At 37.2% G+C, this 26,814-nt stretch overlaps 1 protein-coding gene across 1 annotated transcript in view; it reads right to left on the minus strand.

Annotated features, from left to right (window-relative positions):
• The window catches only part of LOC113519897 (homeobox protein homothorax), a 409,098-nt gene that overhangs the window by 203,302 nt on the left and 178,982 nt on the right, over nt 1–26,814 (minus strand). The gene's annotated exons all lie outside the window — the stretch shown is intronic.

Consider the following 26,814-nt stretch of genomic DNA (forward strand, 5'->3'; position numbering starts at 1 on the left):
CTGACTCTTTTTTTATTAATATTCTATATACTAACGCACACAATGTATCTTGACGTATCTACATTTAATTATTTAATAAATAAAATTATTTTCTGCACATTAAAAAGGTGCAGACTTTATAAGACAAAATAAACATAGAAGTTATAAAGGAATCATTCATAACTTATTTATCGTGCAAAATTGTATGAAAAAGTTGGCCCGCATTTTTCGAAGCATTTGTATGGAGACACTGTATCTATATAATCTAAGCTTATTATAATATTAGTATTATATATTAGTAAAGTACATATGTACCAATTACAATAAGTCAGCGCTGATGATTCACAAAACTAATTTAATTCTGGAAGGCTTGTAGATATTACAATTTTAAATACACCTATTGCTACTTTCAGTATTTTTTTTTGATGGGTAAAAATGGTATGGTAACCCCGCCTGCGCTAACAGGATACGCTGGCGGTGCACCAGTGAAGGGTGATAGATGAGAATGAAAACAGGCCAGTTAGCACATCATGACGAATTCATCAGGAATTAACCATGATAGTTTCCAGGGCGAAGCGCGAGGAGGCCGACCTGGTTGGGTATATTGCTAGCAATGGGATTCTCAGTCCCCATTACTAACAACCCCTTTCCCCCCACTACTTTCAGCGTTATACAAGAAACACGGGTCCAATGCAAAAACAAAGATGTACAAAAATAAAAAAAAGAATCATTAAAATCGTCATGGAATTGGCATAACAAACAAAAACGTTTAGTCAAATCAGAAACTCGCTCACTATGGAGTAGGTTAAAAAGTTTTGAAAGAGCAATAAGTACTTTTTATATACTTAAATTTAGTATTAAAAAACACATTCACTCTTCACGAATCACTCAAAATTTAACACATATAAAACACCATGGGCGTTAAAGCCAAAGCTTGACACCATAGCCATGGAGTTGTTTTCGTCTACAGCCAACGGTTACCACTTCGTCACTTTCCATTAAATGACCCATAGCTTGTTTACCACAGCTACCAAGATATATAAAAAAAAAAATTGCAAATTATACATTTATATAAGATTAAACAAATAATATTCCATTTGTAAGGCAATTAAAATGATGAGAACCCATCATAATTACCATATAAACCACATAAAACTAACATACCTTGCTGTGGAACGTGATTCCAATTTGAAGTCGTATCGGTTTTATTCGAATTTTATTACGGTAAATTTTAATAATCAATCGAATGGATATGAGTGAAATTAGGCCTATGTATGTATACAAAATTCGCCATATATAATGGGCATAGAATGGGCCGCCCCTACCTTTCACGTGGGTGTCGTAAGAGGCGACTAATGGAGGGCGAGAGATGGACTGCAGCGTCCCTCTTAAAACATCTCTAAAAGCTTAACTGCGGTTGCCAACTCGCCTGCCTAGCGTGGCAACTACTGGCAAAACTCCCTTTATGGGGAAGGCTTATGTCCAGCAGTGGACTGGTGAATAAATGTATACCAAATAGCTGTTAATTAGCTCAAATACGTGACGAATTAAATGAGAACTTCTCGAGTGGTGACCGTGTAGCAAATGCAGTGTAAGTGACACGCACTAGTTAGAAAGGAACTCGATTATATATGAAAATAAATATTATGTAAATAGATTTTCAATAGACTTTAAAAAGAAGGGTCAATTTTATTGTTCCTTTTTTTATTTTTCTCAATTAAAAACCGATTTGGGATTTATTTTTACCTAAAAGGTTATACTTACAGATTGGGTTCATAGAATTTTTATCAAAATCAGTTCAGTGGTTTAGTTCCTAAATAAAAATAACTGGTTTTATCAGAATTGAAGTAGATTCTTTTAGAGACACAACCTTTAATTATTGTGTGTGACATGAATTTTATATCAATTTTTAATAAATTCTTTCTATTTCAAAATATAATCAAGTTATAAGTTTAGATGAAAGGTACTTGAAGTATTCGGATTTATTGCAAGAAACGAGTAGTGGAAGGCAATAAACAAGATAAGTCGGATAGACAAAATAGCAAATGAGAAGGTGCAGAAAAGAGTAAATTATTAAAGAAGAAAAGATTACTAATGATAATGAGAAGAAAAAGAACAAAATATCAAGACAATTTCTACGATATGATAACTTTAAAAAAACACCGTCACCTCTTACGCCACCCACGGAAAAGGATAGTATGGCCTATTCTATCCCGGAATCACTCGGAAACTATCTACAACTACTAATTAAAGTTTGGTGAAAATTAAAAAAAAAAAACAAGAATCCAGAATTGATGTTAACGGATAATTATAATATAACACGTGATCGTTCGAAATTCTTAAAATATCGAATCCCAACACGCTCGGTAATCTCAGTGATAACATACTGTAAACAAGCATATCGGACTGCTCCACTGCGTTATCACTCTTGAAGAAAGTTATCATAGGCTTATCATGATAAATGGGATCGGTTGACAGTTGATAATTGACAGAATCGGACGTTTTGACAGGTGGCTGAGTGACAGTTTTTATGGCGGGAAATTATCGCGCGCATCAAGCAATTATTATGATTTGATGACCTTGGATTTATCACAAAATGTATTCATTATAAATATTATATCTACCTAATGATTTTCTAATTAAAGGTCCACAATTACTTTCGGGTAAAATCTTTTATTGTTATTTCCTTTGCCCCCTTTTTCGGATGCCCTTACATCCTTCTGATAAACCGAAATATTTTAGTGATTTAGTTGTTATCTTGCTGTAGTTCATATCACTGGTTATTTGATTACAATTATTTTGTTCAATTCCGCTACCATCAGTATGTGTGCAACTGCCAACACTCAAAGATTGACTATTGTATGTTAAAATGTCGCAGTTTCGATGCCGAACAGTTAACATTAGGCTTCAAGCAATGATTTAATTAATTTTCTTGAAGATTTTTTTACAACACAGGGGGCAAACGAGCATGCGGCTCACCTGATGGTAAGTGACTACCGCCGCCCATGATCACTCACAACACCAACAGCATTGCAGGTATGCTACCGGCTTTTTAAAAGGAATATGCTCTTTTAGAGATGCCTCGTTTAGAGGTGAAACGCGTGTCTCAAAATGTGCGTGAATAAAATGGCAGTCGGTGATTGATAGCTAATATGGAAGGCTGTGGAACTTCTGATAGTAATAGTGGTGGTCAATCTTGGAGTGTTAGCAGTCGCACACATACTAATGGTGGCGGAATTAAACAAAATAATTCTAAACAAATAACCAGTAAAACCAAAATATTTGAGTAACGGAATAAACTGGTGGTAGCAAAGCAATACCAGGGGGTAACACTAAACGTCTTTCACATGGTCCCCATCCTACACCCTGAAGACCATAATGATAAATGCCCTATTGATAATCAAAGTTAGTACTCCTGTACAAGTGTACAAAATGATCAATAAAATCGATTTCCATCAAGCGTACCTAATCGTCACTTCTCATCCCTCATTGACACTTCTCCAGTATATACCGATAGCGCAAGCGAGGTTACCATTCCATTTACGTCCCTTAATAAAAACCAGAACAAACATTGTAGGATAATTATTCATAAAAACAGCATGGGGTTCTTCAAAAGGGCGGCAAAGAGCTTTCTTCAGAATCGGCAACGCGCGTAATACCTCTGGTATTGCAGGCGTTCATAGGCTACTGTAAGCACTTACCATCAGGTGGGCCGTATGCTTGTTTGCCACCTCAGTGGTATAGAAAAAATTATAAAGATAAAATCTTAACCCTCCAACCGCGCATGTGAGCACATCGTACCAAAAACAGCACGAACTTGAAAAATAGATCTCTCTATGTCGCGCACTGTTATACTGTGCAGTTTAGTTAAGTTTCGATGCGGAGAGCGTGCTGGCTGGTGCCCGTTTTAATTCTATTTACATTCCGTTCGGGACGGGTCCGCACGACCGGCCGCCGGCACCGTGCACGGTTAACACTAGATCGAGTTAGGTCCGTATTTTAGGCTACGAGCTGAGTAGAGCAGTTTGTGACGGTACACAACATATATTATTAGTTTCTAAGCGCATTTTTTCGATTTTATCCAAATAAATTAAGCCAGTATCTTTGTATATAAATTACTTGTTACAACGACCAGTCTCTCTGACTATTTCGTATTGTTTGAAGGTAGAAACACAATTTAATTAAGACGCTATTATATCGATCGTCATTGTCGATTCAGTGGTACTCCCTACCCAGTTTTAATAACTGGACATGATTCTCTGTTCATGTAATTTTTTTATGCCACAAATATGGTAAACTAGCATACAGCCCGTCTAATGGTAAACGGTTACTGTATGAGCCTATAATTGTCTGCAATACTAGGGAGATCACGTGCAGGTTTTTATTAATTGATGATAATGGAATGGTAGCCCCACCCGCGCTATCGGTATACACCGGCGGGGCACCAGTGAAGCATGATAGGTGAGGATGAAGCAGGTCAGTTAGCCCATCGTGACGAATTCAACAAGAATTGTTTATGATGGTTTCCAGGGGGAACCACGTGGAGGTTGACCTAATAAGGCATATTGTTAGCAAAGGGGCTCAATTACTAACAATCCCTTTCCCTCAGTCACGTGCAGATTCCGACACTGAAGAAACCTTTATATAGATTTTTTGAAAAATCCCATAGTACTGTAGTCTTTAAGGTAGTCTAGAATTACCACACTGGTCAACAAACTTGGAATAGAGTTTTAATTTTGTCCCTCTTCTTTGGTTCCAGTTATATGTAACTACATTCTGGGAATGAGAAGAAATAGTAATTCGTTTTATTTTTATTTCGTCACCGTTAAAAAGTCCCCCTATAGAAACATTTTAATAGCCTCATATTTATAGGTTCATCATCATCATAATGCGTTATTTTAATGAAGATGATGACGGTGATGATTATGAAGAGCAGCGTTGAATAAACGAGTGTGTAAACCTTCCTTGTCGTGAACCTACAATGTTATGACTTTTGTGAGATCCGTTACATTGTCCTCCTTCCCTGTACGTGTGTTTATAATCTTTAATTAGTTAATCGTTGTATAACTGATTGTGTAGCAACTGGCTTGCTGTGACGTGCCTCTACTTGGAAATATACGTATGATTCCACTTACTGAATCCCCGTCGGCTCACATGCCGCTGGTATTTTTTTCTGCAAGAGTTATGATTCATTGTATTTTTTCTTTATTTATTTGATTATTTTTATCATGAGTACTAGCGACCTGCCCCGACTTGGCACGAATAATTTTTTTGGCAATAATAATAATATTACTTGTGGAGATATAGCTTTGGGGGGGAGGGATGAAAATCGCTTATATATTTATAGTTATTGAGTTTATCCATTAAATCCGGAAACAAACATACAAAAAATCAAATTTTTCCTTTTTATAATATTAATTTAGATAACCTTATAGTAAAACATTTATCTGTAAGTCCACTGGTTTGTTTTTTCATAAATTCATTCAAATATTGCATAAAAAAAAAAACAAAGATTATATCCATTATGCGGACGATGTTGATATTGACTGATAGACAGACTGAAACTTCTAACTGAGGCCTCCAAGCAAGGAATTTAGCAAACAAGTTCCTTATTGCAATATAGAGAAGAACTCAGAAACTATTTTTTTAGAATTCCATCTTTAAGGGCTTGGAGATTTAAACGTAGTTTTTAGTGGCAAATTTTATCGGGCACGCGGCAAATTATTAGTAGCATCGCATTTAATTTGAACTTTCTATTTGAGTTGACTTATTGTCTGTCAGCTTATTTGTTATATTAAGTATCATGACATATATAAATAAATGAATAGATACATAATCTATTTCAATAGAATTCAATGAAAATGTAAACAACCGAATAATTGATCCGACCAATAGTTAGTAGTTTTTTTGTGTCGGACATCAACCGACTGTGATGTTCAATAGTAGTACAGGGGGGAAAGGGATTGTTAGTGATGAGATTTAACAGCCCCATTGCTAGCAATACACCCCATCAGGTAGACCTCCACGCGCTTCCCCCTGGAAACCATACTGGTTAATTCTTGTTGAATTGGTTACTATGGGCCAACTGACCTGCCTTCATCCTCATTTGTCACCCTTCACTGGAACCCCGCCGGTGTATACCGATAGCGCAGGCAGAGTTACCATTCCATCTTCATACATTAAAAAAAAAAAATAGTAGCACAAATCGAATATCGATTAAATATTTCGATTTGTTATTATTATAATTAAGGTTAGTTTTAGGTTCACTTTTTATATGATAATTTCAACAAAACATATTCCATTATTATTATTTCACGGAACTGGATGTTATCTTGCTGAAGTCCATATCACTGGTTACTTAATCAGAATTATTTTGTTCAATCGAAGATTTACTAGTCATTATTCTACAACCTTCCATATTAGCCATGAATCTCCGACTGCCATTTTGTTCATACACGTTTTGCGACATATGTTTTTTTTTTTATAAATGATAATGGAATGGTAACCCCGCCTCCGCTAACAGTATACGCTGACGAGGCACCAGTGAGGTGTGATAGGTGATGATAAAAGCAGGTTGTTAGCCCATCGTGACGAATTCCACTAGAACTAACTACGATAGTTTCCATGGGGAACCGCGTGGAGGTCGACCTGATAGGGTGTATTGCTAGTAATGGGGAAATTAGACCCTATTGATAACAATCCCTTTCCCCTTTGCGACACATGTTTCACCTCTAAACGAGGCATCTTCAGGAAAACTATTAAATCGTTGCTCGAAGCCTAGTGTTAATCGGTCAACACAATTACGGAACTTTTTCATCACACACACACACACACATACGCGCGCGCGCGCGCACACACACACACACAAATACAAGCACGCACACACACGCACGCTGCACGCTCGCAAGCACGCACGCACACGCACACACACGCACGCTGCACGCTCGCAAGCACGCACGCACACGCACACACACGTGTAAATTGTAATAATTAGAGATACGATAAAAACCTTGGTCCATGTAAGCCTGCGCTAACACGGTTGCGTGCCTGCCGCCGAGTGGGAGTCGCTCTTAATAAGCGGCTTATACATATATAATAGTTCCAGTGCACACGTACCGGCGCTGACTTGACGCACCGCACTATTTATACTGGACGACCTGCTGGCCTCACTTTGACATTTAAGGAACACTGTTACTGATAATGCCAGACCAACCAAAGTTAACACAAAACTCGACTGAACAAAACCTCTGTGCGAAGCGAAGAAATTGTTAGTATAGAAACTACTTTATCCCGTTGCTAGCAATATAGGTTATGTTTTTTTTAATGGGTGAAAATGGAATGCTTACTCGGCCTGCGTTATCGGTACACACTGGCGGGGCACCAGTGAGGGATGATAAGTGAGGACGAAAGCAGGTTAATTAGCTCATAGTGACATTTCGACAAGAATTACCCACGATAGTTTCCAGTGGGAACCGCGTGGAGGTTGACCTGAGATCTGGCTAGCAATAGGGCTATTAAATCCCATTACTAACAATCCTTTTCCCCTATAAGAAGTATATTGTCAGGTCACCTTCCAAACGGATCCCTAAAGAATCCATAGTCGTTAATTCATTATGCTAAGATTCCACCATTATGTGTTACTACTTTCTATTATTCCGATGAGGGTCATAATAATGAGGTCTAACAGCCATTCTTAGAGGGTTCTAAGAGTCCATTGTTGGGAGACGGGGATTGTTAGTAATAGGTACTTCTAGCTCCATGATTAACAATATACCCTGACAGGTTAATTTCCTTGCAGTCCTTCCTAGAAACCATCGTATTTAATTCTTGTTGAATTAAATACGATGATAACAGAAACTGATATTGCAGAAGGAGATACAGTTCAATCCAATGGTCATCACTAAAAAAATACTCTGTGAAGGACGAGGGGGAAAGATTGTCAGTAATGGCAACTAGTCGTCCCTTTGCTAATATGTCCTTTCAGCTTGACCTCCGCAAGGTTTCCTCGTGATTAATTTCAAGTAAATTCATCACCGATAAGACCTTACGTCATCTTCGAAATAATTACAGGCTACAGAGGAATAACACCTGAGTCCTCAGAAACGGCGACGCATGGGGGATATAATGGGCGAAACATGTATACTCTGTTATGTCCCTGGTACTGCTAATGTCTATAGGCGACGGTTACCACTTTCCATCAGGTGGGCCGTCAGCTTGTTTGCCATTCTAAGTTGAATAAAAAAATATATAATATATGTAAGTGATCGAAATTACTCCTGTTTATTACTATTAAAAAGCATAATTTTTTTTTGCCAAGCTTTAAGCAACCTTACTGTAGTCTTAAGGGAAAACCTCAAAACACCACTAGTGTATATGTATTTCAAAATTTTTATTTCAAAGTAAAAGAAAGTCAATTCAGTCTTTGCAATGAGCTTAGTAATTATAAACAAAACATCAAGAAAATAAAATTGAAATAACTCCACGAGTTACAAAAAAAGGTAAAGTAGGGATTATTAAAAGGATTATCGAATTCTGTATGTCACAATCTATTATAGTAATATCTTATATTTAGAACGTCTGACAATCTACCCCTCCCGCGCCTAAGTCGGGCTAAGACAGCCCATAAATACAGGGTTTAAAATAAGGACAGCTGATTAGTATAGGATTACCACAATGTAAATGCATTTTCTTCAACATTTTATCCGTCGCAGTGACCAGGCTGGCAGCGGCACCGAGGTGTCCTCCTATAATTTATTGATGCGGCGACAGAGCTAATGCAGCGAACGACGCTGACTGATAGCGCTGCAGCGCGATATGATACGAGTGACGCGGTTAAGTGCGATCGCTTGTACCTCTGATATCACATGGGATTTGCTCGGCCTCCTACACTCCCGGCGACATGTCTAGTACTCATGACACCTTATACACGGCTTGTTCATTATTATTTTTTTCTCTCCAATAAGGATTTGAAGTCCCCAGTGTAAACTATTGTATTTATAAACGCACCGGGTACGAGCACCATATGGGAGAATGTTTAAAGCGAAAAATACATTTTATCAATCGCGAGCGAGCTGTACCCACATATCCTTTATCATTTTCACTGGTCCCCGATCCCGGAGCAAATCCCTGTATCCGGGGATCGGGATGGGATCCGGTAATCCCGGTTAATAACGCCAGCCCGATCCGGGCGTGTCGGTGCCGGGTGCCGCAGACGTCTGATAATAGAGCATTAGTGTGGGTTATAATTGTTGAGTTGAGATATTACTTATATTATCGATTAAGCTGAAGACATTGTCCATATTAGAACGGTGTACCCGACAAGCGTTCTTTTATATTTCTCTAGAGGTAATTCGAAACGCGTAGCCGAACACCAAACGGCTCCCCATCTCCATTTACCTCTGTTGTTTTTCTTCGCAAAACTAACAACCAAAGTGGGATAAAAATAAGAAGGAAATCCCGGAAAATTCGCCAATAGTTCCCTCAGCGGTGGCGGGCCCTCGCACGGCTATATGGGATTCGGTGCCTAATGATTTCGCGTCGGCAACGCGGGGCTTCCAACAAATCCTACCAATATTGAGTGCGGAAAATACCTGGAAAATGGGAATGTTATATCCTTTCCCTCACGCGTTGCGTTAAGGGACGATATATGGAGTGTAACGAAAGAAAATACACCTAAAAAGAACCGCCGACTCGGATCCTAAAACGTCAGTTTCTAGTACTAAGTTGTTACTTTTAATTCACATTAACTTTTTTATCACCGCTGACTCTTTTGATCTCCGTCCATCTGTTCAGATTTCGTCGTAAGGGCTGGCCACACACGATCGTTTACGGTTCGTAACAGTTTTACAGCCCGACAAACAAACAAGCGGTTCCAGGCAATGTTGTGTTGTAACCTGCTAAACGCCGAATCAAAGGCGACGCCGAATTTCTCGATTCCCAGTAACTACTGCACGTAACTACGAGTTTTGAAAATAGAACAATGGATTTTCTCTTTCGCTTCGCCCGCCACTCGTTCGCGTATAAAAAAAATTGACAGCTTTTTTAAAAATAGAATTGGAACATTTGTCTTTTTCTTTTGTATCGGGCGTATCGAAAGCGGGAAATTTTCAGTGTGCAAAAATTAAATTCGAAAATGGCATTCGAGAATAACGCAAAGTTAAAGCGTTGTCTCAATACAAAGCTCAGTGATTTACATTTAAAACTCTCGCGTAATAAAACGAAAATGGCACCATTTCGACTGGTGGTTGAATATGAAATTTTCTATTCGAGCGGACAAAGGGCACAAATTAACGCGGCCATTGTTCGTAGGGCGGCCGGAGTACAGCGCGATTAGTTCATTATTATTTAATTTTATGTGAAACGGCGGCTGTGCGGCTGCTTGAGCCGTCCTCCCGCGCTTCGACAATGCCTGTCAAACTTGAAATAGTTTCAGAATATATGCAATTCGTGTCCAATATTAATAAATCATCCTACTCTATTTGCAGTGAGTGCTCTTGACCATATAATGCCAATTATTTGTAAACCATAATAGTTTTTGACGAACTATTAGAGCGGGCAAAATTTAACAAACGGTTCGCAGTAATATTAATCATAGTGGAAGAGTTTGAACAAGCCGTCGCTGCAATACCGGCTCCAGTCATCTGCATTTCATTATTTTCAGCGGAGATAAAACGCACAGAACAAAAGAATATTTTCTTTCATCACACGAACCAGTGACAATTGTTACTTTTAATTTCTTAAATGTAACAGACACGTAAATAGTAACAGCTAATGTATGTATTGACGGAACAAAGGAACGGGTCCCGGACGGAACTGTTTCTTGGAACTGTGGCGCGCGCGGTTCGCTCGCTACTCTTGCGTCCTTTGATATCGCCTTGTACCAATAAATACAACTCTCGTCAGATGCTTCCGGCCTAGTACTCGCGCTTCTTTGAAACAATGGTGCTGGTGAAAAAATAGATAAATGTAATCAGAAAAATCTAGTTAACTGGGAAAAAAAGTACACTAATCTTTATGTAAATGCTTTTGTTTCAATGGAGTGATTTCGTATCAGATTTTACATGCCGCGGACCGAATGGAATTCGAAATGATGATAAATGAATCTAGCTATCTGGAACATTATGTTGCAATTTGGTAACTGTATGAAAAACAATAATTTGTAGTTTGAGGAGAACGATTCTACACTGTTAATGTAACATGTATTTTTTTTTTATTTCACGACCTTCGTGGCAGAGTGTTGGACACGTTACTTCAAGTAAATGAGTTTCCGACTTCGATTCCAGTCAAGGCAATTTAGGAGAAGAACATTTCTGGATTGGCTCGGGTCTCAGCGTTCTGGGTTGTGCCCCCAGATATTCAATACCAAGTTCTTCATAACAGAGCATCCTATCTTGAGAATCAGGGAATATGTGTAACTGTGTACCTATCACTAATTATTACTATTTATAAGCTAACCGTATAAATGTAGCCCGTGAGAGCACAAATAAAGGTTATATAAACACAATTAAATCTACAAATAACTCTAAAATTCCCGCGTGCTGAACTAAAAATATTTTGGCAGACAGGATAAACAAGCGAAGATAAGCAATCAAGTATAATCGTATAAACCTGGCCACTTTTGCCAAATACACAACAGAATAGACTGTGTTATAATAATTGTGGTCTAAGATTGGAGAATGGCGAATAAAATATAGTTCTACGAATAAATTGTAGGTACCACAATACCAATAACGTCCTTATGTGCCAAAGATGTTTATCTAGTTATTTCGGGTCTTTGGTTCTTAAATAAATAAGACAGGTACTTTTGTACGTAAATATTTGATGGAAAGGGGTAAAAATAAGACGTTTTCAAATTTTCGATTTTTTTTTCTTTACTGTTTGTACATGATCATGTAAAACGACTGTATTTATGCTAATTAAAAACATTTACATATTGCCAATATTTAATTTCAGATGCTTATTTTGCATGCTGTCGTGTGGTCCTGGCATTGAATTTGGCCCATTCCTTCCCCGTAGGTGTCGTAAGAGGCGACTAAGGGAACTTAACGGTCGAGAGATGAGCAGCAGCTCTCTTAAAACACCATCAAAACTCAACTACAGCTGTCAATTTGGCTGCCAAGCATGACAACTACTATGTTCCTATGTTCAATAGGGAACAGTTAACGGTATTTTGCATTTTCAAATCAATTCCTTTAACTTTAACCACGTCTGATTCTGGCTAGTAACCCTAACAGCGCTGTAGCGATTACTCCTGCTTTCTTTTGTTACCGCATCCGCTTGTCCACGTTTGATCAACGTCACACCGCGACGCGTTAACAACTTTACTGAGAATATACTAATGTTTGCATAGAATATTATCTACAAGATTAACCTGATGTACATACGTTGTAAAGATAAAATAACTCGCCGCTGTCGGCTTCCGCGACTCCTGACTTTGTTTCGTAAATGTTTGGCATTATAAACGCTGGCTGATAACGCGTGTTTGTTTGGAACAGTGCACGTATCAAAATCTTTTAATTGTACGTTTGCTTTGATCTTGCAATATTTACAAAACTTGCAAATAGAGGTCGGAAGAATATTGTGAAGAGATTACAAAATGTACACTGAAAGATGTGCGACTTGCTCGAGTTGGAACAACGGTTGCCAGTGGCTCAGTTCTTGATGTTTCTTTTTTTTTATACAACATAGAATGGCAAAAAAATTTACGGTCCACCTGATGGAAAATGGTAACCGTCGGCTGTAGACATGAGCAGTACTATGGACATAGCAGAGATAGATAGATACTCTTTATTGTTTCCTCCAAAAGATTACAATAGTAAACTTATTATAAATATAAATAATTACAAGAAATAATCACAATGAGAAAACAATGGGCGACCTTATCGCTAAGAGCGATCTCTTCCAGGCAACCTTTAGAGTATACTGTTCCACCCATGATACCCCCAATACGTTGCCATTCCTGAGGACTAAGGTGTTATACTGCTATATATACTCGTATACACCAAAAAAACGACTTTTGTACAAAAACGTTCTCATAATGAAAACCATAACAGTATCTCGCAGAGTGATTATATCGTTAAAATAATTTTAAAGCAACTAAATTATAAGGTCATCTGATCATTTCGTTCATATTTCGTATTAGTTTTTTACCTGCTACTTTTACAATGTATTTCAGAAATAGGAAAACCAATGAGAGATACCTCTTCTAGAGGGGGGAAAGGGATTGTTAGTAATGTAGACTAAGAATCCCATTGCTAGCAATATACCCAACCAGGTCAACCTCCTCGCGGTTCCCTCTGGAAACTATCATGGTTAATTCCTGATGAATTCATCATGATGGGCTAACTGGCCTGTTTTCATTCTCATCTATCACCCTTCACTGGTGCTCCGCCAGCGTATTCCGTTATCGCAGGCGGGGTAACCATACCATTTTCACCCATTAAAAAAATACCTCTTCTAAATGGTACATCAGAATAAAAAATATACCAGTTTTGACTATATTTCTATACACTAACCAGCTATAAATTGAGAAAAATAGCAACTGATGGTGGTCGTCCTCTTTTTACTAATTATATTTGCATAAGAAGAAAAGAGACAACCATATGATTTACAGTTTTTATTTTATCATTCCTTCTATGTAATTCCTTGTTCTTAGGTTACCAAGCAAATATTCTTTATCTGTATTATACTCAGAATATACAATAATGTTACAATTTTATTACATTTTCACTGCTGCATCAAATTTGAGATAAAACTAAACCACTTAAGGATAAGTCCTAATCAGAAAATATGCTTAGAATTGAGTACATTGCAATCTAGGCGACGTTTTATCATGAATCTATATGTAACGTTGTGAGTCGTTCATGTCCTTAAATATTAAACAGACGACACTAAGAGAACTTACTATTTGACTTCTAAAATAAAGAGATTCTAAATATGTCTTTTTTTTCACAATAATCCTTAGATTATATAGGTAGAATGTCTCCATAGAAATACTTTAAAAAAAATGGGTTTACTTTTTCATACAATTTCGCGTGATAAAAAGTTATGAGTGATTCCTTTATAACTTCTATTTTTTGTCTTATAATTTCTGCATATTTTTAATGCGTAAACACAAATTTTATTTATTAAATAATACGTCAAGATACATTTTATTCGTAAGTATGTACGAGGTCTGTCCGGAAAGTTCGTATAAAAGTGTTCTGGAATGCGAGAAAGAGGAGTGGGGAGGCCAGGTAAGCGCAGGACCCCTTCCTTATGTCCCTAACAATGCTTCAGTTCTGGTCTGACCGCCGTGCGGTGCGAACTGGCTTGTCACGCCATCTGTGAAGTTACCTCTTAACGAAACCCCGTCGGCATGGAGCCCGCTTCCGTTGAAGAGCAGCGCGTCGTAATCAAGTTTCTCTCGAAACTCGGCAAGAATGGCCGTGAAATTTTTGCCGATCTCAGAACAGTTTATGGGGATGATGCTGTGAAGGAACCAACCGTCCACAAGTGGCTAAAAAGATTCAGAGAGGGCCGAGAAAGAGTTCGATGTTCGGGGGATTGTCCATCAAGAATTCGTCCCTCCAGGCCAGACAGTTGATGGAAAATTCTACGTCGATGTGCTCAGACGCCTCAAAGCTCGTGTGGCACGAGTTCGTCCAGAATTGGCGCGAGAGGGGCGTTGGATTCTTCACCACGACAATGCCCCTGCCCACACCTCTCTTGTTGTCCGTGAGTTTTTGAGTAAAAATTCCATTACGGTGACCGAACACCCCCCTATTCGCCGGATTTGGCCCCGTGTGACTTCTTCTTGTTCCCAAAAACCAAATTGGTACTTCGGGGGCGGCATTTGGGGGACATAAATGAGATAAAAAAAGCTACGACGGGGCAGCTGAGAAACCTACAACCAGAGGACTTTCAAGGAGCCTTCTCACAGTGGAAACGGCGTTGGCACAAGTGCATTATGTCACAGGGGGAGTACTTTGAAGGGGATAAAATTGATTTACCTGAATAATTGTAAAATAAAATTTTTAAAAAACTTTTATACGTACTTTCCGGACAAACCTCGTATATACAATATTGATGAAAAAATAAGTCAGCTAATTTGACAATTAGCTAATAAAAAGTTGACCCTTTTTGGGGCTCGAGGCTCTATCTATATACTCTAAGAAATAACCGTAGATTATATAGATAGAGCATCGAATGTCAAATTTGACAGCTGAATAGACATTAGGCTGACAAAATTTTGACATTTTTTTTTTATATTAAAACAAAACGCGCCTTTCTCGTCAGTGTTGCAAGTAATTAAATAAAAAATTTCATAGACTAAGTCGACAGTTTAAATTTGTATTGGAATGTATTTCATTTGATTATATATAAATATTTATATGTAATACGTACGTAGGAAACATTAATATACTATTATATAAATATTCATATGTATGTATTGGTTATAGATTAAAATGGCGGCTATTTATAATGGTTTTAAAACGAAAACATATTATAAGTCAATACTTAAATATAAATCAAAGTAATTAGTAAAGATAAGCATCGTTACAGATCATTATGAATTATTTATCTAATTCTTTAAAACATATAAGAATTTTGTATCGGTTTTATTTTTCAACGTAACCTTTCAATATAGTTTCTCCCAATAAAAAGAACAATGAAAAGAAATTATGGCAACCCTTTTCACGAACACATTAGTAAAAAAGTTAATTTATTATGATTTAAAATAAAAAATAAATATTAACAATGATTAGTCAATTAAAATCTGCTGTTTTGAGTAAAATCTATTTATGGACTTTAAAAATGTCAATACAAATATTAGGTATAGATACATGTGAGTATGTTACACTGTTTATATATATTTATATTTGGATAGACAGAAACAATAAAAGCTAAATGAGTATTAATGCCAAATTCAATACTCATAGCTTTTGTTTTATTTGAATGTTATAGTCAGTTTCAATTTTCTTTTCTAAAATTATAAATATTAAATTAATGGCCTCTTGGTACGCAAAGACCAAAAATCTATAAAACATTAAGCTGTCCGCACAATTACATGACGTGTACAACCGTATATTTGTTTATAAATATATCGAGCTCTTTGATCTGCTAATTAGCACATGAGCTCTCAACTGCTGATGCCTTTGCCTCGATATTTCTGTTTAGTGTCACGTTCGCGTACCGTTTCATTCCATTTTTAAAAAGTTTATATTTTTTTAAGTATATATTTTTTAATGAAAAATGGCAGCATAGATAAAAAAAATTTCATTGGACAGTTATGAAAATGTTGACAGAGAGTCTAATTAAGATTTTATTAATGTGAACATTTATTATGTGTAGGTTTCATCTTCAAATGCAAATGTTATTTCTCGATGATTATTTAAGTGTCACATTGATTGGTCTGGTCCATTCTGGTGAAAATATAAAGAAAAATAAATAAAGAAAACTTTATTGTTTGTTTTTTTTACGCAGACATGTGGCGAACGAGCATGCGGCTCATCTGTGACATCATCTCAAGTGACAATCGCCGCCCATGAGTATCCACAACACCAGAGACATTGCAGGTGTGCTGCGGGCCTTTTAAAAAGGAATATGCACTTTTTTGGAAAGTTACGATGTCGTATCAATTCGGAAATACTGCTGAATGGATGTTGATTCCAAAGAGTGATGGTGCTATTGAGTGTAAATGACTCTCAGTACTTAGAAACTAACTAACAGTTATATATGAAAATGAATATTATTTAAAAAGATTTTAAATAGACTTTTAAAACAAGGGTTTCAATTTGATGGTTCCTTTTTTATATTTGTTAACACATAACTCCGTCAATTATAAACCGATTTGAGAAAATTCTTTTGTTACTTAAATAGATATACTTACACTGCCGAACATAGGTCTCGCCATAAGGAGCGTCCACATCCACCTACTATTAAATTCCTTCAGTCGCTTTTTACGACACCCACAGGGTAAAAGGAGTAGCCCATTCTATGCTGGGACCACACGGCAACCGACACAAACGAATGATATTTTGTTTGATTTTGGATAATTTTATTCCAATTAAAAAAATTCTATTAATATTATAAATGCAAATGGATGTTTGTTACTCTTTCATGCAAAAACTATTGAACGGATTTAAATAAATTTAGTACACGGGTAGGTTATATCCTAACTTTTGGAGATGTGCTGAGTGCGAAAGCGAACCCATGTCTCCGACATAAGGCACCTTGAGGGTATATCGTCTGGTTTTTGGTGGGTACATCCCCACCTTACGGGGGGATTCCCACAGTACCCATTCACCTCCCACAAGGTGTATGGGTCTGCTTAAAGTATTTTCCAGACGTTAAAAAAAAAGAGTATATCCTAACTTAGCATATAGTATACTTTATATAGTGATTTACGCGAGAAAAGCCGTGGTATTAAGTAAGTAGGTAATAAAGAATTAATGTGGCCACGGCAACACTTGACGCATTAAGTTTGTTTACCTTAGTATATATATATTGATTCACGCGGGTGAAGCATCAGGATATAGCTAGTATATAATAAAAGCTTCAGACAGACAGTCCTACTAGATAGATAGATATATAATTATAATGCATATAGTATTACTTACAGCATACAAATAGCAACAGACATAGATAGACATATACAAAAAAAAAGAGACAAAAAAATACATATACAAAAAAAGTAAAATGCATAAAAGAAGTAACAATTTTTCCCCTTTATTGATAAATTTTATATAATATAAATGTAAATTAAACAAATCCACTCAATCAGACATCTTTTTTATTAATAATAATTTTTTTAAAGCTTACAGCTTTAGATACTAACAAAATATATTTGAGTAGGTCTGATTCACAGATACTATAACACCCGAGTCCTCAGGAATGGCAACGCATGGGGGGTATCATGGGCGAAACAGACAAACTCTGTTATGTCCATGGTACTGCTCATGTCTATAGGCGACGGTTACCACTTTCCATCAGGTGGACCGTCAGCTTGATTGCCATTCTAAGTTGTATAAAAAAAATACTAACATGCGTGTGCCATAGTAACACAAAATGGTCCCAACAGTTTATTGCTTTGCCTTTAAAAGAGCAAAACACTGATATTCTGTTGAATTGCTGTAATACTGTACTACCTATATGTATCTACATTGTACATATACCAACAAATATTACCAAAGCTACGCAACATTGATTAATTAGTTATTTTGGGTGAAACGAAGGCGGGGTGCGTTAACAGCCATTATATTGGTGCACGCGAACCTAACCTATATAGTGGGATCTTTTGCAACGATGAAATAAAGGAAATCAATATTTCGCACTCCTCTTTCTAAAGTTTCCGCCATTTAAAACGTCATTAACTGTGCCCCGTCTTGAGCTTCATCTAATTTTTTCAGCGGGATTCTAATTCGTTACTTTCGGGGCTTCGCCATAGATGGCTTACTGTTCATTAGATTTTTCAATTTCTATATTCCTTTTTTTTTCTTTTACTTTTTTCTGTAGTTGCAATCGGCTATCTTAGTTTTCAAGCACTATATCTAATAGTTTTTTTTTACTTGGCTCTTCTTTATATTAGCAGTCTAGCCGACTGCCTTTTTGCCTTCGTTTTCAAGTATTATATCTAATACTGAATTTATTATTATCTATTTGAAAATCATAACATCGGTTTGAGGTGTAATCTGATGTATTGAAAATTATTGCAACGTCTTACTTAGCTTTTAATCTTACACGACAGCTGAAAAACAAAATTCGAATGAAAATTTACTATTAATTTTTGAGACTATTAATTTGCTACGGTAACCACTTACCATCAGGTGGGCCGTATACTTGTTTGCCACCTCAGTGGTATAAAAAAAGAGAACATTTGAAGCCGCTCGAAATCTAAAATGCTAAATTCTTAAACAATCATTCCTTTAAATACTTAGGGTTGTTACAGAATTTTTTCCTATTCCATTGTTCTCAATCGATTATCCTATCTGCATTCAATTTGATGATCTTTCATACAGTCTTAAGGAACATTTAAATCCTGAAAAGAAATTGGGAAAGTTATCTCTTGTCTTGGATGAATGGATTCGTCATTATCTCTATTTCCATGTTATTCTTATGGGCATACCGAATTACTTCTTAGGGCCCACTTACGGTATATAGAAGAAATATCATCTACAAATTGTCATGTTTGCCTAGTACTCGTAGTTGTCTATAAAGTACAAAAGTTTTTTTTTTTTAATCTAAATGTAAGTTAAAATATCAAAAATATCTTTGAACAATATAAACTTAATGACTCTTTGACTACGTCTTCACAAAAAGCATAGACCATAGCGTGCAAATACGCAAACAAGGCGATAGAGTGGCGTTGTGTAGCCACAGTAGGTGCAGTTAATAAAGACGCTCGCATCGCATGTCCGCGCGGCTAAAACACAGGGCGTCACCACCACGCCCCGCCGCGGACTTTCAGACGCGAAGACTTTACTGCCTCGAGTTTTACGAGCACCGTCTTTTCGGTATATTGTTGCGTTCCAAATTAGTTTTGCGCACGATTATTACCCGCGAATAGTTCCCAGTTACCAGACAACGTTAAAAATAACACGGGAATCCGCGTGCTGGATAAATTGCCGCCTGAGTGGAGTTAATAGAAGAATAATGAAACAATTATCTGTATTGACGGGCGTTGCGTGTCGTAGGTGCGAGAGCATCCACGTCGCCGTCACCCCACGTTACCAGGGGTGCATAAGAAAAAAAGACCCCCATACGAAAATAATTTTGATAGACACTTCGCGTGCGACCAGCAATTACGTTATGCTCGCCTGGCCTCTCGTAATACGAATTTAGCACATTATCGGTGCGTTACGATTATTTTCAAATAAATAATAGCAATAGGAGGAGAGATCTGTTCGTTCGCACCTTTTTACTATTATTTTAAACTCATTATAACGCAGTTACAGCGGGACTGGCAAACACATGGCGTGTACGGTCGGAAACAATAGTGATGTGCATGATTTAGGAATAACAATTGTGAAGGTAAAATAGTTTAACGGAAAGAACTAGCTCATTTTATCAGGTCGGTAGCTGCGCTTGTGTAAATGTTGGTTATAGGTAAGTACCATACGCAGACGTTCCTGATCTCAGAAGCAACATCCGGCGTTATCTAATCTACGGTCAGTGTTTGTGAAGGCGTAGAAGAAATTCACCGAGATACGCATCCTCAGTTTATCGACGTGTCGCTGTACGTCACGTTATGGCCTCTTTCGAGCATATTTTACAATATTGGTAAAAGATAAAAATGTCCGCGTCGCCACTCGGCGTCCAATTCAAACAGCTCGATTTCTACTTGACTATTTGAATAATAAAGCCATCCAACTTTAGATACAAAATGTTGTTTGAGAAATTTTATTGTAAATAAATTTGTTTAGCCTTGTTTTAACAACTCCAATGGCTTATTATGGAAAGTTTATTTCAATATTTTTCAAATTTATCGCTTTTATTACAGCTACTCACTTGAAATACTTAACCCTACTAACATTGTTTAAAATATTTCTTTTATTATATAGGGAGGTGCAACCAAATTTTGAGTTTAATCGAGATATAATCGATTCGACTCGATTTATGATCTCTGGTATTGTTAGTACAGATTACTGCAGTTACTTATTTGTTGAACCCATTGAGTTTTTAAGTGGTTTTAAACAAACACTATTGAGTCGAGAACAGGAGACCTCTTGTGCTGCCTCGGTAAATAACACTCGTCGCTTGTATTTATTTAGAAAAATCTAATCTTGACGTCGAGTGCTTTATCGCCGTATCCGGCAAGATCTCGAGACGTCTTTAGCGCTAACACTTGGATGTTTCATATAAAAATTAAACATTTATGTGACAAATATAGTTTGTTAGCTTTTCTCACGGATGTTACGTCCATTTGTTTTCATATCTAAATTGCGGGATCGTTGTTTTTTGACAAATAAATTAATATTGTTTAACGAGACTCCTTCTGAAATGTAGATGCGCGGCGGGAAGCCGCGTCGTTTATAATAAGAGAGATGAATACTACAGAATGTAAAACGTCAAAGCATTTTTACGTGAATCCCAGACAGCGAATATAATGAAATACAAATGTCTATCCGTGTCACTTCTATTACGAAATATAATAAGTGCGTAGCGGCGTGGAAGTGGAGGTGGAAGGCAGCGCGGAGACGCCACCAACATTAATTAACACGAGTGACAGTTTCACACGACATTCATTAGGTATATCGTGTCATTAGTCATCTGTTTCTATTTCCGATACTTTAAGTTTTTCTCTGTGTCGAGACGATGCCAAAACTCATGTCGCACGTTTCAACTTGACTGTTAATTAATTTTAACTGACGCACGCACAGTGAAAGTTGGATGGAATCTTGAAGGAACAAACTGGTGCATGAATGGCCTCTGTACGAACTTTAATGAGATTGTCTTCTATTTAAAGACACCAACTTTGTCATTTATCAAATGGTGTGAACATTTAATACCCATAGTCAGGTGTGAATGGAGGTGGTACGTTACAGATATGAACTCTAAAACAAAATAATGGGTTTCACTGTGAATGGGATCGTGGCCCCAGAGTTCCTGACTTCATGAACACCGCGGCACAAATTTAATTCAAAATCATAATGTATCATAAATAAAACATAAAACTAGCACTATAAGATACAATTTGCTAAACTGTCGACCGTATTAGTATTCGACGTTCACATCAAAATATTCAAATCGAATTGTGTCTCGTCATCGGAATACGAAATGAATCGAGTCGGATAGTGTTCGAGTGTTCGCTAACGAGGTGTTAGTTGCCGATCTAGTGAGCATCGCTTTTGGAATCGATTGTTCCCCATTGTTTGTGTCATGCTTGTACAATGTACTATGTAATATTTTTATGCTTTGTTTATTGCATGTCGTAAATTACGATGTGAATATTAATACATAGACTATTTTATTTTGACAATTTGTATTGTATTGGTTTCACTGGGTTTAATTTGCAGTTAATTTGCTTGACATCACCGGCGCTGTGCTCGCTTGTTACACGTTTTAGCAATAAATTATATTCAATTACTGATATTTTATGTGTTGAATGTTTTAATACATTAACAAATCCTCAAGTACGCATATAGTAAAACGCAAAGCTACATATTTCGTAATTAATATTAGAAATAAACACTTTTTTATCTTTATGCTTTTAAAGTGAAGGTGTCAAATAATTCTCAGCCACCATAAAGCTGTTTGCGGAATGATCTGAAGGGTATTTTTGCATAATCGTGTAGCACCCTCGAGGCGACCACAGTATCCATCCCTCGCAAAAATCGGCTAACAAAGTAACACTCCGCTCAAGTGTCGCCAAGTGGCGGTCTCCAATTCGATTATAGACTAGTGCCGGGGGGCTCGATTCTAAATAACTTAACTCGGTTTGCTCGAGTGCTCGATTATTCGATTTAGCCGCGATTACAATGCGTAAGTGTCGCTGAGAGTTTCGAAATGCGGTTTAGGTTTTTAGTAATTTTTTTTTCTGCTAATAGTGTTTGAAATTTATGTTAGGCGCTCTTACAACTTGCATTCCGGGGCGTTAACAATTACCTAAACAGAGTGAATTTTCGTTTCTCTCAGTATGTCTGCCAACGATCCCATGAGACGCAGCTGTGAATAAATGTATAAGCTTTGAGTTAATATTAGTATTCCTTTAACTGTAACTTTAGTTTATACAATGAATATGTATTCAAAATAAATTTGCTTCGAATATTCATTATTCTAAACCAATTCCAAACGCGATGCTCGCAATATCCTTCTATAATTTAACTTTAACATTAGGGACAATGTAACACACGTACCTACGTCTGTTCGCCATACAAACAAGAAGCAATCTCAAGAAAATAACCCCAAAAGCACCCACCCTTTTCCCATCAGATACGCGCGATACACGGGTTTAAGAGGCCATGATGCACGGCGAAGGGCCCGTCAGACGTCCCGACGCCGATGTATAAAATCAGTATGAGAGAGCGTTAAATAAAGCCTGAACGACCCATAAAACACTCACGTTCCCTTTACGGCCTCTCTTCTTTGTTTAGGGCCAACTAGCGAGCTATCTCGATTAAAGTTATCTTTATATTTGTATTAGACACTGTATAAAGACGCAATATTGTAATCTAAACAAGTTTTGAAAAAGTTCGCAATAAATGTCTTGAACGTAACACAACGTGATCTTATTTATATTCACGCTTATGAAAAATAGAAAAAATAATGAGTTAAACAAAACATTTACATAATCCAATATAATGTATATTTTCTTGCATCAAATATAAAGGTAGTGAAATCGAATAACATGATATGCAAAAACAGACGCATTTACTTTACACAGAAATAAAGACATTGCAGATAAAACTGAAAGCTCCATAACAACGGGTCTACAAGAGATCTCTTGTCTTTATTTAATCATCCTGCAATTGAATCGTCACAGTCTATGGCTTGACAAATTCGCACGCCCTCGACATTGCCTTAAACGCGCACTTAAGTCCTACCCTTTCCGTCTTTCACCCTCGGACGCCTCCATTCTTTTTATATCGCAACTTTATTAACGCATAAAGGTCTAGTGATGGCCCTTTAAGAATTAGGATGCGTCCCGTGGCCGGGCGTTAGGCTCAGTCGAGCTGAACAAATGGAGTGTCGGAACTTAGAGGCTGACTCGGAATAGCTCCGGATTTCGAGATGGTAGTGTCACCTCCCTATTCCCCGAGCGCAATTAAACCGTTAACGCGCTATTCCAAATTCAAATTTTTACATTTTAAATTATAACCGTTTGCAAATCTAATTCCGATGGCATGAATGTTAGTGAAGAAGTAAACTTTTCTATTACGAATGTAATACACCGAATAATGGGGGAAATGTCGATCCACAATACGAGTATCGACATTGTGAAAGCAATCGGATTTACATGTCTACCGACTGTACTAAAACGAAATCATGAATGAAGCGCAGTATAGGAAACCCAAAACATTATCCTTATGCTCCCATTTTACGACCTTTACCCCCATCGAGTCGAAAGGGTCACATCGGTACGACACGCTGTAAAACATCCCCGTCTCGTTCTACCCCGTGCCGACGTCGTAAAACCGAGCGAGATAATCACGAAGATGAGTCGAAAATTATTTTTTTTATTATCACCATCGGCGGTGCTCTTTTATTTCCTTTTTACGGTCCGAGTACCTCATAAAAAGACAATAAACTTACTATTTACAGACCATCAGGAAATTGTTAGCCGAAGAGGTCCCTTTACGACACATGTTCGCCTGGTGGCGGGCGAGTCCAACTGATGCACTCTTTACGATTGGCGCGACCGTAAAATGTAAGCAATGATACACTTTTATCTCCTACGAGTGTGTATCACTCACCGCGAAATCATCTGCCAATTTTATCTATCGCCATCAAAATGCTGAATGACTAAAAATGGTATGTACAAAATATATTTTGCTCCGAACTCTGTTCTTTAGAAGCTTTCTACCAGCTTTAATTAAATCGTTATAGCTTTTTAACGACACTTTTATTTACTATGCATCTAGCAATTAAATTTTGAAAATATTTTATAATGTAGTTACATTTTGTTAACAGTGCAAAATATACCTACACAAAAGTACCAGGAGTCCGACGGCATCCATGTACCAGGATAACATAACATTAAGGTGTAATTTACTAAAACTAGTAGAGTCAAACGGAAGCTGTTCAAAGATGCGCACTCCAGTTTTATTATTGGGGAATTTCGTCAAGAGTTTTTAATAATAGTTATTAAACGGCTGCCCGTGTTAGCTAATACAGCCGTTAAGTGTTCTTTTTATGATTTAACACTGATTCTCTTCGATATTACTGGTCATAAATTATAGCGGGGATTACTCGGTAAATTGTTTTATGATATGTTTTCATTATTTACGGCTATAATGTGTTATTGAAACGCTTCTCGGATGACGTCAACAAGTGCACAGAAGGAAAGGGAGTTGTATTAAAGGAGTACTTATTCGTAAGCTCGTTATGTAGACATATTTACTTATTCATGTTAGTTTGAAATAACAATAATAATATGGGGTTTTGCAATATCTTGGCGCGGGTACCGAGGCGTCACGGGTGCGGGGAGCTAAAGGATTTCAATATTGTGAATTCCGAGGATGTTCTCGCAGTGCGTGTAATGAATTTTGGGATTGTCTTGTGGTTTTTCGGCTTCAACCCCTCAGTCCCTCAGGGAGTGTTTAGTTTCGCTCTATCGGTTGAATGCCGGAGCTACCTACTTAAATGGGTCGCTTTAAAAATGTTGATCTAAGAATTCTTTGTGGAATTTTTCGTGAGCGTAGAACATCGCTTGAAAGGTACACGGCGCGGCATGGCACGGTAGTTATGCCCAAATATATGGAAATAAGGGTGGTATTATTTAGGTCCGGCCATTCGTATGATAAAACAGAACCAGTGATATTTGCCCGCAGACAATTTCTATGGAGATTTCGGTCTTGTTTTGGGGTTAAATCTGTGCAAGGAGATGATATATGGATGGGCAGCAGGGATTTTCCTTTCACGTAAATATTGTGTAACCGAAAAGAAAAAAAAAAACACAGGCGCGCATCTATAAAGTTTTTAATTAATAGTGCTACACGTAGCTTCCTTACAAATGGCCAGTTCAAAATCGAAATTTAAAATTTAAAAATCGAAGCTAATTTTTTAATGTTCTTGAGTTGTTGTTCGCTTGGTAGTTTCGACTTTACGGCCTGTTGCGGTCGCGCCCGAGGCGGGGACCGTTCTAATTAAAATCGCCCCGTTTCTGTGGTATTCATTTTCATCCTTTAAAACGCTTTTTGTTGTGCTCTCCTGGTTAGGTTACGTTATTGTTGTGGGTTGTAACTAATTTACATGTTAATGAGATGTTCATAATAATGTAATTTTTAACTTCGATTACCTCATGGAACTATTTCGAACGTGGTTCTTTTATTAATCTACTTGTTAAGACATGCTAACTGAAGTTAACGCCACACATTGCAGTTCTAAGTAATGAGATACTTGGTTTTTATGTGATAATAATAGGTTTTTCTACTGCTTGCCGAGCAAAAAACGTAAAGGTAATATGGCTAGTACTTTAAAAAAATGACCTTAATTTAGTCTTATTTAGAAGAAAATCGCCGTGTGGTCCCGGAATAGAATGGGCCACCACTTCCTTTCCCGTGACTCTCGTTAGAGGGGACTACGGCAACTTAATAGTCAAGGAATGGGCAGCAAGGTCTCTTTTAAAATATCACCAAAGACTAACTGTGACTGCCAACTCGTCTGCCAATCGTGGCCTTTACTGACAAACGTATCCCTCCTCCTATGGGGTAGGCCTAAGTTCACAAGTGGACGGTTAACGAATGATGTGATGATTATGATAATGGTAATAATAAAATGTCAGTTAAGAAACAAAAATCAGTATCTACTGAATCACTATCTCTAATTCAGTCATCTTCTGTTCTCTTTCCTAATATAAATGATGTTAGTAATCCTAACAATCCTTCTTTGATTTCTTTATTGATTCTTAAGTTATTTAAGTTAGTAAAAACTTTGTTGCATATAACGATTACAAAGAACTGCAATAGTTATGCAGTTACATCATGGGGGGTATTATGGGCGAAACAGTATACTCTGTTATGTCCATGGTACTGCTCATGTCTATAGGTGACGGTTACCACTTACCATCAGGTGAGACGTCAGGTGGTTTGCCATTATAATAAGTTATATAAAAAAAACTAGAAATTGTCTATTTAATTGATTTTCCTATTTCTAAAATGCATACGTACGAAGCAGCGAGCGAAAAGGTAGTTAAGT

The sequence above is a fragment of the Galleria mellonella genome, unplaced genomic scaffold (assembly GCF_026898425.1).
Source record: "Galleria mellonella isolate WM207_F2 unplaced genomic scaffold, CSIRO_AGI_GalMel_v1 utg65, whole genome shotgun sequence".
Taxonomy (NCBI): domain Eukaryota; kingdom Metazoa; phylum Arthropoda; class Insecta; order Lepidoptera; family Pyralidae; genus Galleria; species Galleria mellonella.